The 14,646-nt window shown below is 47.2% G+C and overlaps 1 protein-coding gene across 2 annotated transcripts in view; it reads left to right on the top strand.

Annotated features, from left to right (window-relative positions):
* Nucleotides 1-14,646, top strand: part of LOC139054767 (rifampicin phosphotransferase-like) — a 247,928-nt gene that overhangs the window by 122,632 nt on the left and 110,650 nt on the right. The window lies entirely within an intron of this gene.

Here is a 14,646-nt window from a genome sequence, read left to right as displayed (position 1 = left end):
TAAGCGCTCCCCATACGTGGTTACGTCCCGAAGGCAGTGCAACGCAGGGCCGACCTGCGGCGGAGGTGACGCAGGCATTAAGCAAGCCCATACGTGGGCCCATCCCGAAGGTCCGGAAGGGCGCGTTACAGTTTCCCGGGCCCAGAGGGGTATGTTCCATTTAGCTTGCACCCTTACTGCACTCTCATCAGGAGCGGCCCTCATGAGGTTTTTTATGTTGACGGATGCCTACGAAACTACGGGTTTGAAGGAGACGCGGTCCGTGGTTAGTCATATACGGTTTTCGCTCTAAAAGGCACACTCTTTCTATCTAGCGCCGCGATAAGTTATGATAACTTCAATCAGCGCAATCCTTTCTTACTAGGAAGCTTTAGCTCGGAAATGCATGTTTTTATATGTGTAAGCCGAGAAACCATATGTTTTAGAAAGCACGGCACAATGTGAGGAGGTCGCAATAAAGAAACTAATAGCAAAAGAACAGAAGAAAAGAACGTGGTTAAAATTTAGTGATATATATATATATATATATATATATATATATATATATATATATATATATATATATATATATATATATATATATATATATATATATATATATTGTTACACACGAGGTGTTTTAATGCAGAACCAGATGAATCTGGTTGATAGGCGCGGTTGTTGAAGAGCGGTCTCGCGGCAGCTTGGCTCACGTCGTTCTCTTCTTTCTTTCATCTGGTTGTTTGCGCGGCAGGCGTGGTTCATGACAGCTTGTGACATTTCCCCGCTGGCAGACGAAGCCCGCCGGGCGAGTCAGTCATCTCGCGGATTGTAACGCCTCAGACGCGCGACGTGTGTCACTTCAGCCTTGGCCGAGCGTCGTCCACTGCTCGTGAGACGCGCAATGCGGTAGTTTACATCGCTGAGGCGCTCCAGAATAACGTAAGGGCCGACGTAGTGGGCGAGAAACTTCTGGCACAAGCCACGCTTCCGCAACGGCGTCCAGAGCCACACAAGGTCACCAGGATCGAAGTAAACGTGGCGGTGACGCCCGTCATAGCGTATCTTGGACCGGTCCTGCGATGCTATGGTGCGTAGCCTAGCGAGGCGTCGCGCTTCTTCTGCTCGACATAGGAGCTCATCAATTGATTCGTTGTCATGAGCGAAGTAGGGAAATATTGTGTCGAGGGTGTAGCGCCGCGGACGAGCATACAGAAGGAAAAATGGTGAGTAACCAGTGGTCTCGTGTCTCGCGGTATTGAAGGCATAGGTAATGAAAGGCAAGATACTGTCCCAATTCTTGTGTGCTGAATCGACGTACATGGACAGCATGTTGGCAAGCGTTCTGTTTGTGCGCTCGACCAGACCATTAGTTTGTGGATGGTAGGGCGTAGAATGGCGGAAGCTACATGAACACAGACGAAGGGTTTCTTCAACCACGTCCGCGGTAAACTGTCGCCCACGATCGCTGATTACTATGCGAGGAGGTCCATGTCGGAGTATAATGTTAGCCAGCAAGAAGATAGAAACTTCTGTAGCTGTGGCCGATGGCAATGCGGCGGTCTCACAATAGCGGGTAAGGTGATCTACGCAAACGATAACCCAACGATTACCCTTGGAGGATCGCGGGAAAGGGCCCAGAAGATCTATACCAACTTGCTCAAAGGGGACGCTAGAAGGGGGAACTGGTTGAAGCAGGCCATGTGGCGCTTGTGGCGGACGCTTGTAGCGCTGGCATTTAGAGCAGCTGGCGACGTACCGTTCGATATCTTTCCGCATCTTAGGCCAGTAAACACGTTCTTGAGCCCGGTAGAGTGTCCGTGTGGAACCAAGATGACCGGAAGTTGGGTCATCGTGCATGGCGTGTAATACTTGGTGGCGAAGGTTCTTGGGGACAACTAAAAGGTAGCGTGCACCGGTGGTCAAGTAGCTCTTCTTATACAGCGCGCCACCATCCCGTAGGCGAAAGCGACTGCCCGCAGGTGACTCCTGTGCTGCCGCGAAGAGCGGTTGTAAGCTCTCGTCCTTGTGCTGCTCGGATATGACGGTACCCATATCCGGAAATTCCGGGGACACAAAAGCGATGTACTCATCAAAATTGTCCGCATCACATTCAGTTGTTTCAAGTGGCATCCGAGAGAGACAATCAGCGTCAGCATGCCGCCGACCACTTTTGTAGCAAATAACGAAATCGTATTCCTGTAGACGGAGGGCCCAGCGCGCTAGTCGTCCTGAGGGATCCCGCAGATTCACAAGCCAGCATAGCGAATGATGATCTGTTATGACAGTGAAGGGGTGCCCATAGAGATACGAACGAAACCGTTGCACGGCGAAGATGACCGCCAGACACTCTTGTTCGGTGACTGTGTAGTTGCGCTCGGAGCGGCTCAAGGACCGGCTAGCGTAAGAGATCACGTGCTCTCGGTCGCCAACACGCTGAACTAGCACAGCACCGATGCCTACGACACTGGCATCGGTGTGAATCTCAGTTGGTGATGAAGGATCAAAGTGGCGAAGAATTGGTTGGGATGTCAACAGGAACTTGAGCTGGCGAAATGATGAGTCGCAATCTGCAGTCCATTCAAAGGGAACGCCTTTTTGGAGAAGGCGTGTAAGGGGATGAGCTATGTCAGCAAACCGGGGAATGAAGCGGCGAAAATAGGAGCACAAGCCCAAGAAACTTCTTAACTGCTTGACAGAGTTGGGTACTCTAAATGCTTCTACGGCCGCAGTCTTTTGCGGATCTGGTCGGATGCCTTCTTTAGCGACCAGATGGCCTAGCACAAGAGTTTGCCGTTCCCCAAAACGGCATTTTTTTGAATTGAGCACAAGACCCGCTTTCTCCAAGCAGTTCAAGACCGAATCCAAACGTTTGTTGTGCTCACTAAACGTTCGCCCGAAGATCACAACATCGTCTAAGTAGCACATGCAAACTTCCCATTTTAAGCCGCGTAATATCGTGTCCATGAACCTTTCGAACGTTGCGGGCGCGTTACACAACCCGAAAGGCATCACGTTAAACTCGAATAGTCCGTCGGGTGTTACAAATGCTGTCTTTTCTCTGTCGTCCTTGTGTATAGGAATTTGCCAGTAACCTGACCGTAAATCGATTGAGGAAAAGTAAGATGCCGCAAAGAGACAGTCGATGGCGTCGTCAATTCGGGGGAGCGGATATACATCTTTCTTAGTAACGGCGTTTAGGCGACGGTAATCAACACAGAACCGCCACGTACCGTCTTTCTTCTTCACCAATATTACGGGGGCTGCCCAAGGACTAGATGATTCTCGAATGACGCCTTTGCATAGCATTTCTTGGACCTGATCACTGATTATCTTGCGTTCTGATGGGGATACACGATAGGGTTTTTGTCGGATTGGCTGGGCGGCTCCTGTGTTGATGCGGTGACGAGTTCTGGACGCAGGAATTGATGGCGGTCCATTGTGCTGCGCAAAGTCGAATACCGAGGTATGTTTCGTAAGCAGGGCCATCAAAACTTGACGCTCATTATCGCTGAGTGACTTATCAATCATGGAAAGTATCTTCGAGCTCCCGGAGCTCGAGACACTGGTTGCTCCTTCATCGGGGAGTTCCGCAAGTACTGCCACCGATACGGGAGAGTCTGTCGGAAACGTGGCAATCTTTAGGCCTTGAGGTAGCACTGCCGCTTCAGTGGAACAGTTTAGCGCCCACAGCCCCGCGCATCCATTGGTCACTGAGACCACGCAGTGCGGAACTAATACGTTTTTCTTGAGGCAGTTCCGATGTACAGGTTCCACTGCAGCATCGAACGAGATAGGAGTCGGGGATGAACAGGCGACGGCAACACGCATCGCGGATAAGGCGGGCACAACTGTATCCTCAGACACGCACAGCACACTCTCCGGGCAAGCTTCACCTTCAAAGAGCACAGGTGAAACACTGGTGTCGACACTGAGTTCTCCCGTCCGGCAATCAACATTCGCACCACACAACTGCAAAAAGTCAATCCCCAGAATCACGTCATGCGAGGAGCGAGGAAGAACAGTAAACTCTGCATTAAAAACTTTCCCACCCAAAGACACATCCACATTACACACACCAACCGGGTATAATGCTTCACCACTGACTCCACGGAAACTTGTGCACTGGTCCCAACGAAACATAACCTTGCGTCCCAGAAGGCCTTTAAACCCCACACTCATGACCGAGACAGTTGCTCCAGTGTCGACTAAAGCCATTGTGGAGACCCCATCAATCAGTACATAAACCTTATTCTTTAGCATGAAAATAGTTGGAGGCAGTTGAGTCGGCAGCACACATTTTCCAGCGACCTCACCTCCATCGGCCGCGCTGGCTAGTTTCCCGGCGGGGGCGACACGAAACGGCGCCGAGGCGATGGTGACGTGAATCGCGGCCGAGGGGATGGTGATCGGGAGGCTCGGAAGGCTGGTGGTGGCGTCAGAGTACGGTCGGAGGCAGGGGAGCGGTAGCGGTTCCGGGTTCTTTCTGCTCCAAAGTAGGTCTCCTGGGCGGTGCATCCGTCCTCTCGAAAGTGGCTTCCTGAAGAGGAGTCTCCTGGCCACTGAGTGCGCAGTGTACGACCGCTAGACCGCGTAGTCGGCGCTGACGATCCGTAGTTTGATGCTCGGCGTCGGCTACAGTACCTAGCTATATGGCCAGGCATGCCGCAGCAGTAACACACTGGCGAAGGGCGAACTTCAGAATGCGGATTGAAGTAATCTGCCGAAGACATCGGTTGAGGGTAACGAGGCTCTTCCCCTTGAAAGTCGTAGGTAGCGGCGAGTCTTCGTGGACGAAAGTTGCGTGGGCGTGGATCAAAACGTTGAGGGGGCGAATCATTGCGTGGTGGTTCGGTCGTAATGTAATGCGGTACGTCTCTGGAGCCGATAAGATCCGCGACGTTCACCGAGTGGTTCCAAGTAGGCGAAGGGGGTTCCCGAAAAGTGTCTCGGAAAACGGAGGAGCTGCAACGAGGCGCCGCATAACGTGCCTGTTCGTCATGTCGCTGGAGCTCCTCGCGGACTATCTGGCGGATGGCGGACGAAAGGTCTGGGAGCAGAGGACTCGTGTCAACACTTGCTACAGTCGTTACATTGGCCAGCCGTCCAAACTTTGGTGTAATTCGGCGAGTCTTCAGCGCCTCGAACGTACGGCAGTGCCGTATCAGTTCTGATACAGTGTGCAAGTTCTCTTTACCAATGAGGAAGTTGTACACGTCTTCCGCTATTCCTTTTACCACGTGCCCCACTTTATCTTCCTCTGTCATTTGAGAGTTGACGGTGCGGCACAGCTTCAAAATTTCTTCGATGTAGGTAGTGCAAGTCTCGCCGGGTACCTGAGCTCTCTGGGCTAATGTGAGTTCCGCACGTTTCCTCTTTGCGTCCGAGTCACCGAAACACTTTTTGATTTCCTCAACGAAGCGTGTCCAAGTAGTTAGCATGTCCGCGTGGTTGTCGTACCATACCAACGCCGTGCCGGCCAAGAAGAAAACAACGTTCCTAAGCTGACTGGCAGCGTTCCAGTTATTGTATTGGCTTACCCTTTCGTAATGGGTTAGCCACTCATCCACATCTTCCTCTGCCTTCGCCGAGAACGTGCGTGGCTCTCGGTAGTGCTGGATAGGGACTGGGCTCGCCGAGGCACTGCTGGTGAAGGTATTTTGCTCTGTGGCCATGACTGAGCGCGACGGCGAAAGTCCGGCGAGGCGACGGCTTCGGCGTAGCTCTCGTGCTGGTGGCTCCGTTGTAGGTCGTGGGAGTTACCCCGCACAGCTCCACCAAATGTTACACACGAGGTGTTTTAATGCAGAACTAGATGAATCTGGTTGATAGGCGCGGTTGTTGAAGAGCGGTCTCGCGGCAGCTTGGCTCACGTCGTTCTCTTCTTTCTTTCATCTGGTTGTTTGCGCGGCAGGCGTGGTTCATGACAGCTTGTGACAATATATATATATATATATAGTATGAAGCAGATACTGTATTAAGGTCATGAATGGTTTCTAAAAAACTTCAATATTAGCAGAGAGTTTCTCACTATAACACATAGAGGGAAATCTAGCGCCACCGTCTATGGGAGTTTCTTAAGGGAGCACCGTGCCCTCATGGGAATGACGGTATATGTGTCTGCGAGGCTCGTGTTGGCTGGTGTTATAAGAGGCTTCGTCTAAAACGTGGATATGGCTACACAAATAATGCGTTCTCAAAGTAAAATCTTCGTAAAATGTTTCCATTCACGCATATTACATCTTTACTCACCTACAATGCATGACCAAGCGAAGAAAAGCAAGAACAGACGGCCAACTGTTCCCAAGCGAGCGCGAACCTTGTTGTCTGTCCTCTAACTTTAGTGGCCCGCTGATACTTTTTACGTAGCAGATAGTCGTACACGCAATAGCAAGTTGTCATAGTTAAACAAAACATGTTTTCGCGTAATAATAAAGCTAAAACTGCTTTTCACGTGCTGTTTTAGCAGAAAATGAATCAATGTGACACACGAAATGGTACTTGCCAAGCGCGTCTTCAAGGTGTACTGTCTCTCCGAGAACGTTGCCGATCCGAAGTCGCAATATACCGGCATTCCCATGCATACCACAGCGCAGCAGCGTCAGATTTACCTCTAGGTAATGTAGTGAGATACTCTATGAATATTACTAACTCACCAAGAAATTAAGCCCTTTTCTCAGAATGTTAGGAATTGTACATCTGAGTAACTAAGTGGTAATAAAGGATATCAAACTTCTGTAAAGTTCATGCAATATTACGTCTAAAACGTACGAAGTTCATGTGTTACAGACAGCTCTGAAATATAACCCAAACTTCTGAGTAGTGCCATTGCAATAATTTTCGTACTCCTAAACATTATCACCGTTTCACTTAAGTTGTGAAGTCTTGTATCAAATCTCTTAGATTCTCTAACAGGTGAAGTCACTGATGTAGAGTTATGGATTTTTAAGCTTCTGCTTCAATTATAACCCTTTATTTAAAAGTACCAAGTTTCCGGAATTTTCGTAAAATATTGCATCGAATAAATCAAGATCTAGCTGCTTAAAATGTCTATACTTTAGCATCTTCTTTCAAATGCAACAAATTTATTTCAAATCGTTCCAGCGGTTGCCTCGTAAAAGAATTTCTGCATTTTACTTGGATGCAGAAATTGGAGTTCGCCTCCCGCTCAAGCTTCCTGTCAAAGATAGTGCTTAGGAATAAAACAACCCAAAACAAAGCAGAAACAAACAAAAAATAACCTTCAAGGGGCCGCAACAAACTGCAGTCATATAAGTATGAGCGAATTAAGGATTGAGTACACGGAAACAAATAGTATCTCACCAGTAGCACTTGTCATCCCCTGTCGTACTCGATAGCACTTTTTATTTATTGCTTATTGAGAAAATATTATATTTAGTTAACAAGATATATTCCTCTGTGTGTCATGGGGGACACTACTTCGAAAAAAAGAAACGCTAATAATAAAATGTCACTGCGATACAAGAAGTTAAAACTCATGCTTTATAGACATACGTTATACCTACACAGAGGGTCAAGGGGAGCGTCGAAGGCATTTGCCAGTGCGCCTATCCGCCGAGCGCACTTTTCCCCACGATACGGCAGCTGACGCTTTGTTGCAAACCGTTCTTCAGTAATCAGTTGCGCCAACCTTGGCAGTGGATTTCACGCTGGCTTCTTTGCGCGCGGAAGAGGTCAGTTCCACGGAAGCGCACAATGACTGGGCTCTCTTCTTTATTTCATCATTCATCATTAGTACAGAAGGAGGTCCCGGAGTTACAAGAACTGTCAGGGCGACCTCCTATTAGTAATTTAACATTGCAAGAATTAATACATTTTGGCAACAACAGAAAACACGAATTTAATGAAAAAATAAGCAAATACAAAAAGTTGCTTGCAATTATTGAAGTTCAATACACAGGCGAATGAAACCTATACAGCGTATGAATAAAAGAATATGTAGTAATTGACACGTTATAGAATCATAGGAATGACACGTGTCAAAGAACACGGGGTTAATGTAACAGATAATTAGAAATAAATATATGCTTACAATACGCAAAGTACAAATGTTATATAGACTATGCGACAAAAAATTTGAAATGCCTAAGAAAGGAGAAAAAGGAAGACAAAGCAAGATATAGAATAACCAATAAGTAAAGGCTCTCGATACAATAGGTAAGTACAGAATTATTGAAAACTGGGAAATAGATTTGTACACAATATATACTTATAGTAATGAATCAGTAGCCAGTAGTGTCGTTAGTAAATATTTCTTCGTCTCTCTCCTGAATGTTAATGTCGTGCGGCAGGCTTTAATATGGGGTGGTAGTTTTGTTCCAGTATTTAATGGCCGTAAAAAGGGAAGTAAACATTCCATAATTAGTGTTTATTCGAGGAAGTAAAAAATTGTTGTTAGAGGAAAATGTCGTATTGTTAGTGTTGGTAAGAGCATAGTTATTAAATGCACCTAAAATTATTTCATGATTTAGTGTGCGGTATCTTAGTAAAACTAATTTGAGCTGGAGCATGTAACGTAATGGTAGTATTCTTAAAGGGACCCTGAAACGCTTTTGACGATTTTCTACAAACGTACTGAGTCGTCGGAGTAGGTCCTTCTGATCATTAATTGACACATCCAAGTGCTCTGCGTAAAGCGTGTAATTTATTATAAGGTTTTAAAAATGCACATCGCTGCCGATCGCAGCGCACTGCTCGGCGGAATTTTAAGCCGCCCCTACCCATATGACCGAAATCACCCATATGACGTCAGTGGCGCGAGCTATCCGATTGGCTGACCAGGGCGCGTGATCGATAATTTTTCCAACTTTATGGTAAACAAATGATCTTCGTAATAGTTGGAATGTTAGTTAATTTGTTTTTATAAAGAGAAAGTAGCAGAAAGAGAATGCACAAGAACAATTTTTCAGTACACTTAAGCACTTCCGGCACACAGCAAGTGCCGTCTGCTTGTGTTACAACATACTCCGTTTTGACGAGAGCTCCGCGGTCAGAGTTGGTCTCAGTCTTTTCGCGAGCACTATGATTCGACTTTGTTGCCTTGTGGACTGCAAACGTAGCGACTGGCAATATGTCAAGCTGCGACATCGTGTCCCTCTGCAGGGCAGCGTACGAGCGAACTGGCTGCTGCGCATCGGACTGCCGCTATCCGATCGGCGTCAGGATTTGCGCGTTTGTGGCCGTCACTTTACACCGGAAGATTACTAACGCACTAGCGTTTCGCGAGTCCCATATTAGGGCAAACGTAAGCGCAAGGGGACAGGTTCTGGCCGCTTGACTGTGCCGTAACGGGATGAGCCGAGATGAACAGAAGGGCAAATGTGAATGGTCTGCATGGTGCAGCCACCTGGTGGCATAGAGCTCAACCATACACAGTAGCAGCAACAAAATGTATTCTTTTTTGCTGCTGGTGCGTATTTTTCGCAGGAGTGTAATCATCAACACGTTGTTTTTATAAATGTTTAAAATATTTTGCACTTGGTTAGAGCAATATTAGCGCTTTGTTTTGCTGGTTAAGCGCTGCGCCAACAAGTGTCTGGACAGTGCAGACCGATCAGGCCGCTCACCTACGTCTGCGCCAAAGTTCCTTCATCAGCTTGAGTTTATGCATCCAGTCATTTGCCGATATGACCAGCTTGCCTGCGGCTAACGGAATACCAGACACGTTCGGCGCTACGACAGAATGCTCGCAACGCCCGTTGCTTCGATAGCTCTCGCTTGGGGTCGACAGCCAAGAGCTAGCGGAGAGGTTTCGCGCGGGTGGGGGCGGGCTTCAAAACAACCGGAAGTGGACGATATGACGTCGCATCGTGACGCAGGACCAGTGAAGGCGGAGCGTAGCCTCGCTCGCTCGGCGAACGAGTTGAGGAGGAAAAACATGGCTAGGCAGGAGGGTAACTTCTAATCGCTTGTAGCTCCATTAATACTTAACGCTTCACCTAAATTGTGGTGCGAATGTTCTACTTAAGCTGTACCCTAGGCGCCTACAAAATTTGTCCGTACCGTTTCAGGGGCCCTTTAAGGAACTGAAAATTGGTACCGCATGTGACATGTAAGTAGAGAAATTAATGATCCTCAAGGCTTCATTTTGTAAATGTTGTAGATGTATTATGTGCGAGCAATATGTATTTCCTCAAACTGAGATGCAGTATTGCAAGGGACAGTGAATAAATGCGTAATGAAGTGAAGTGAAGTGATGGCCTTGGCGCTTACGGCCACCCTGTGGGCGATACTGAAGCAACTCTACCCGTAAGGAACGGGAATATGGCTCGACCAAGGTGAGCCAAGTAAAGCTCTTTGAAGCACTGTCTTGTTGCGCTGCAGGAAGAGGTTTGAGGATTTGTTCCAGCATGATGTCGATGGGTTCGATTAAAAAAAAAAACTGAAGGTACGCTTCTGCCTTATGGTAGTAAAAAGGCTTCAGGGTAATTTTGTAAGCGGAATTTTCTCCTGACCGGCAACAGGCCGGATATGTCTCTCTTCGCCGTAACCGATAAAGGGATCCCTTACTTCGTTTCTGGAAAGCACTGCGGCGAGGTACTCCAGCGAGTGCGGAGGGTGATAGCGCAGATAATCAGTAAAGACTGCCTCGGCTGTGTTGACGCTCCAGTGGTCATAATAATGCGGATGACCTTTTTGCGACAATTGCACCCAGGTTTGTTAAACGTTTCGGACACTATTTTCAACACTATTAGACAGTAAGGTTACGCTTACTGTAATCGACTAATGTAGGATTAGCGTGCAGTTTGGCTGATATAAAGGTTGCTTCTTGAGTGCTGAGTTAATGTTCGGTAGATAATCGCTTTTTAAGAAGCATTTTGTAATACGTAATGTCGACTTCAGAAACATTATGCACATGGACGTCTATCAGACGTGGCCTGTATTCGCCCTCACATTTAATGACGCATGTCATTGATAATTTTTTTTTAACTGACTAATCTGAAATGTGGCGAATAAATAAGCAATCAACGTAAAATACTTCAATATAGTGGAAGTGTGAGTTTGTTGGTTCTTCTACGCTCTCAGATGCTTAGTAGAGACGCTGCTGTAACTTACACGTTATCGTAATTTTCGTCTTCCAAATGCATGTGGTTCTGAGATTGTGGAAACTATGACCAGTTATCAAATATGAAGTCTCTGAACAATAGAATTATTTCTAATTCATAACAAAAATAATCGGTGCTTCTACGAAGTTTGAATATTTAATTTGTAGCTGATTAGAACCACGCATCGCTATGCGTAGCAAAGTAAGTGGTGGAACCCATCTTGCGACGACTGTCGACGGTAATGTCTTTAGCGTTGAATAAGCACAGTCACGAAGCGTATTGCGACCGTCGAAAACGAGTTACGTTTGGAGTGTGTGCTGCAGCGGATTTGCTCTCTTACGCTTCCTTGAGAATGCTCGGCAACATGTAGCGCCACCACCACGAAGCCTAGATGTGGCCTACGAAACACGTGGCACTCCGGTGCTTGCGAATACTTATGAAGCGTCATGCGGAAACCAGGCTTTTCTCCGGCGTCTCATTCTAGAGATGCTGCGCCATCTGGCGGCAATGCCGCGAAGTCCGCTCGTGGCCTCCGAGACGAGAAGCGTCGCGTGCCGATGCCTGCGAACGTTCAGAACTGTGACCTAGCTTGCAGCACATTTAGTGGCACATACTCAGTGACACAAGTTGGCGAGAGGCTCGTTGAACACCGTCACAGAGCAAGTGAATCCATGGCGTAGCTACTTAACTATTTTATTACCGCTGGCAATGTGTTCATTCTCGGTGCTTATACGTTTGAACGTTTATTCGTTATGCGTTTATTTGAAGACGTACTCGCAAAGTATGCTGGCGTACATAAAACTAGTTCATGATATGTGGGGTATTACGTGCCAAAACCATTGTCTGATTATGAGGCACGCCGCAGTGGAGGACTCCGGGAATTTTGACCACCTGGGGTTCTTTAACGCGCACCTAAATCTATGTACACGGGTGCTTTCGCATTTCGTCTCCATCGAAATTCGGCCGTCATGGCCGGGATTCAATCCCGCGACCTCGTGCTCAGCAGCCCAACACCATAGCCACTGAGCAACCACGACGGGTGTACATAAAATTATGGTCTGATCACTGATGTTCTGAATAGATGAAACGCACATTTTTTTTTTTGCTCAGGCAATTTTTGACAATTCTTATAAGAAACTTTGAAGAAGCACCTCAAGAAACAGGATCAAAAGTAATAATTACCTACTTTTAATTTAAGTACTGAGAGGTAAGAAAACTGAAATATACAGAATTTGCACTTCGTTCCTTGTTTACTGCTTTTGTAAGTCAGATCACGCAAGAAAATTATTATGAAGATTTGTTGGCGTCAATACTAGCTATAGCGATGCCCATGCAAAGTGGGAAAGCAGCAGCTTCACAGAGGTGAAAACGTCTAAGGTCCTATTGTACACTGAGCATTTGTTGTTACTCGTTGCTGCGGGCACCTGGTTTGGTCTTGATGGCAATATTTAGGCTCACGAAGCAATGGTTGCTAGGTCATGGAACATGCCAAAACGTCCTCATACTTAATTATTGAGTTGGATAAACTTTTCTGTGCAACCAAGGTGGTCCAGTGTGTGTTCGTCTGGCGCTGCAGCCTCCATATGCTGTGTTCATTTTGCGTCTTTTTATTAAAGAAGTGATAGAAGCACTGCAGGATAGTCCCGACCATACCCTCAAGAGAGAGAGAGAGAGAGAAATAACTTGATTTCATGCGGCATCTAGAGGGCTGCCTAGATGGCTAGATGGCTGCCAGAAATACTTGGACTCTAGCGGCATCCTCCGCCTGCTGGACGGCCAAAAGTTGGTCCTCGGGGGCCGAGATTAGTAGCACGGTCTCCCACTGCATCCCATCGTTAATTTTTCGGCCCTTTCGGGGCGCCAGATCACAGGCTCAGCTAATGTGGTTCAAGTCCGCCCTTTCTTGACAAAATTTACATTTGGCGGAATATTGTTCTCGATGATGAAGATTGTTAGCCACCTAATTTGGATACGTATTAGTTTGAAGGAGGCGCCATGCCATTGCATGCTGCTTATTAAGTGATGGGTATCTGGGGGGGGGGGCAACCACATCCTACCCAGTCTGTAATGGTTAGTACCTCCCTGTAGCCACACTCAAAAAGAAGTTCACACCCTTTGGGTTGTATGTTGTCCCCAAACAATAATCGTCATCCGTCTTGCCCGCATTTCTTTTCTTTAAGGCTGCGAGCCCGGTACTTCCTAGTCACGAACGGCTTGCGCGTTATAAGCCTGACACAGCATTCTCGAGAGGAAAGTAGCGTGCGCCGAGTTTTCAAGAGAGGAGACGCGAGGAAGGCGGATGACGATTATTCTTTGTGGACGAGATAAACCCCAAAGGGTGTCAAATTTTTTTTTCAGTGCAATCATCCGGTCCCCTGTCTGCCCCTGCCTTTAATACAAGATTAGTTACTGCTGCATCTATGTCGAGCACGACCCGAAAATGGGCGAAACTGCTGAACACATTTAGGAGCCTCAACTACGTAAAATGACGACACCACCACGCCAATGCCAACAAAGCCGATGGCAGTAGCCAGTGGCAGATTTATGGCAGAAGGCAATGCTTTTGTAGAGGAACGCTGATATCAAATTGCTGGGGTCAAATATAAGGCTTCAACTGGAACTAGTTGTTCTGCCACCGTTCTGTTTTAATGCACTGTACTGTTCACAGAAATGACAAAAATGAATAAAACTGGCACATATCCGGGCAACGTTGGGCGCATGTGCCTCAGTTTTGCCTATGTTCTCGTTTGGGTGAACAGTACAGCTCAGTGAACCGAAAGACTGATACGCTGAAAGCGGAGAGGCGAGCGACTGCAATATTGGGCACCGGCGACTCTGATTTTACAAGTTCGAGACAAGGTGAGCCTTATTGGGCGATATTGGTGTTTGGTGTTTCCTACAGATGGGGCCACAGTCGCTGTCACTCTAGCTCTTCTGGCGATTATCTAACCATCCATAGCTATGGGCGGTAGGCGTTCTGTCGTTACAAAGACCGCATTGTGACGGCGCCGACGGCCCGAACGCGTACCTCATTGTTCGTACCGCGATAAAGAAAGAGAATATAATACACGGGCAATTGTGCCCTATCCCCCTTGTTACTGCCCGTGGAATAAGAATGCACATTAAACGCTGCATGACATTTTAGCGCATGAAAAAGGGCAGTACAACCTAATAAAGAAAGACAGAAAAAACCTGAAATTATGTGTAGATATAATTGGCAATGAGTTGTGAAGGTGACTGCTTGGTGCTTTAACGCCATTTATAAAAAGTATTATTAATTTTACGGTATGGCGCGTTTTCTCGGACTACCAGCCGCATTAGGCCAATGGCTATCGCAGTGCGCCTGCTTAGCTCAAGGTCGCGGTTCCGAGCTGGGCCGTGGCTACCGCATTTCCAACGGGCAAAATGCGAAAGCGCGTCTGCTTAGATTTAGGTGCCCGTTAAATGGTCAGAGGTGGTAAAAATCATTCTGGGCTCTCCCACTACGGCTTGTCTGACAATCATATTGCGGTTATGGCACACGTAACGCGCCATTCTCAAATCTTTTTTTGTTAAATTTTCTGCATTGAGTGGGAAGGGACAGATTCGTATGTCAAATGCG

This window comes from Dermacentor albipictus, chromosome 1 (assembly GCF_038994185.2).
Source record: "Dermacentor albipictus isolate Rhodes 1998 colony chromosome 1, USDA_Dalb.pri_finalv2, whole genome shotgun sequence".
Lineage (NCBI taxonomy): Eukaryota > Metazoa > Arthropoda > Arachnida > Ixodida > Ixodidae > Dermacentor > Dermacentor albipictus.
The sequence above is the reverse complement of the archived record's forward strand: the minus strand, read 5'-3'. Positions and strand labels throughout refer to the sequence as shown.